At 44.9% G+C, this 2,158-nt stretch overlaps 1 long non-coding RNA gene across 1 annotated transcript in view; it reads right to left on the reverse strand.

Annotated features, from left to right (window-relative positions):
* Positions 1–1,888: 1,888 nt before the first annotated feature.
* LOC114029366 overlaps positions 1,889–2,158 on the reverse strand; it is a 61,336-nt gene continuing 61,066 nt past the window's right edge. Inside the window, exon 4 of the long non-coding RNA XR_003567479.1 lies at positions 1,889–2,071. This is a non-coding gene — a long non-coding RNA (uncharacterized LOC114029366). The remainder of the gene's footprint in view (positions 2,072–2,158) is intronic.

Below are 2,158 nucleotides of genomic sequence, written 5' to 3' on the forward strand. Positions count from 1 at the left end.
GTTTAGAGTTTGGGGGTGGGGGTAGAGGTTCAGTGCTCTGCCTTGTTCCCCACTGTCTACCATAGAAGCCTTGTTCCCCAATGTCTCCTTTTAGAATAGCCATGATGAGGTCAGAGGTGAGTCTCATCTTGGAGGAGAATTCTCTAAACTTTCCAAGGAGCAAGATAATGGTGGCCCATAATCTAAGAAGAGCCAGGATGGTGACAAAGGAATGGTTGAGAGAATAGGAACAGAATCAGGTAGCTATCTCATATCACCAGTATCCTACATGGGAGCAGTACCTTTCTCCTAAAATCAGAGAGCTTGGGCTTGGATACTATCTCTGTCACAACCTGTATGACCTCAGGCAAACCATTAACCTTATGCTTCAGTTTCCTCATCTGTAAAATGAGGGGTCAGACTAGACGGGCCTTTGAGCTCCAGCACTAAGCTCTAGGTTTGTGACCTTGGCCATTTCCTCCCCCCACCCCTCCAGTACTAAATTCTTTGTGGAAATTACTCAGTGATTCCTTCCAACTTCCTCATACAGCAGGGAACAGGCAGGGATTATCAGAGATGAGGAAATAGTCACAGTAAGGTTTATGGGCACGCCTGAAGTGGCATACACACAGGCAGGTTGCCTAACTTTTAGCCTATTAGAGCATCCTAGCTGTTCAGTGACGTCAGCACCCCGGGCTCTGGGAGTGTGGGAAGAGACATCCACCATTAAGAGTGGTTGCACAGCCAGGGGATTCAGGGAGGGTGTTGAGGGAGTGCTAATGAAGGGTAATTCATTCCACTTCAGGACAGCTCTAATTGTTAGGAAAGTTTTCCTGATATCAATCCTAAATTTCTTTCTTTGAACTTCTATTTAAAGCTCTTGGCTTACTCTCAGTCTTTTGAGAGCCAAATAGAACAAGTCTAATCCCTCTTCCATGTGGTAGCCCTTGGACCACAGCTAATCACATGCCTAACCCCGAGTCTTCTTTTCCCCAATCTAACCATCCCTATCTCCCTCAAATGACCCTCATATGGCACAGATTCAAGGCTTTTCACCAGTCTGACTGTTCTCTTCCAGAAGCTCCCCAAATTATCAATCCCCTCATTTTACAGTTGAGAAAACTGGGACTGAGAAAGGTGAACTGCCAAGGTTTCACAATTGATATTCAAACCCAGTCCTCTAACACTTCTCACTCTCTCTTATATCATAATTATTTGTGTTTTTGTCCTCCATTTACCCTTATGGAGTATCTACTGTATCTTCGTATTCCCAATATTGAGCACCATGTCTTGGCACTTAACAATATTTGATGAAATGAATTTAACTTATGTATGTCATTGCCTTCCTACAGTATCATTGTTTTTCATTCCTAAATCCTCCCCTCTGACCTGCAGCTCCTCCTAATATCCTTGTACTGAGTTTCAGCCTCTCCAGTTCTACCAGAATCAATTCAGTCTGCCACCATTCCATTTTTGACACTAATGCATCCCTTTGATCACCTCAGGATTCCTCTGTAAGGAGAGATGATAGCTAGCTAGCTAGCTTGAAAGATAGAGCATTTATTGTTTACTTTGTGCCTGTCACTGTGCTAAGTGCTGGATACAAGGAATCCAAAATGTGTGTCCTGAAGGAATTCCATTCTAAACGGGGGAAGACAGCACATAAAGGATGGAGAGAGGTCCAGACGCTGACCGGAGAGCAAGCGATGTGGTGTGGAGATAGCAAGGAAATGGTTTGGAAGATCACCTATTGGAAGCTAAGATTCGGGGTGGAGTCCGACATTCACATGGCAGAGAGATAGGTAGATAGGTGATGGCCAGAGAGATGGCCAAATGTTGTTGTTTGTCTTTCGTTTTCAAAGAGAACCAATGACATCATGGGGTGATGTCTTGACTTGCACATGAATTGGATTTAGGTGAGGCAGAGTTGCACAAAGTTGTTGGCTTCACTCTCTCTTCCAGAGGCATCAAAGTCCAGTAGCAAGGTAAAAATCAGGATGATAACCTTGGGATGCAGTAGATGACCGTGGCCTTTTGATGTCTGACCAAGCTCTAAGCGCTCCCCAGCAACCTGCTTCAGACACCTTCATGGCTGTTGGAACAAATTGGAACAAATCGTTCTCATCCGCCCATTATGCCAGGGGAAATCTTCACATGCTTGGGATAGACACCCCCCCCC

The sequence above is a fragment of the Vombatus ursinus genome, unplaced genomic scaffold, assembly GCF_900497805.2.
Source record: "Vombatus ursinus unplaced genomic scaffold, bare-nosed wombat genome assembly UNPS02014926.1, whole genome shotgun sequence".
Lineage (NCBI taxonomy): Eukaryota > Metazoa > Chordata > Mammalia > Diprotodontia > Vombatidae > Vombatus > Vombatus ursinus.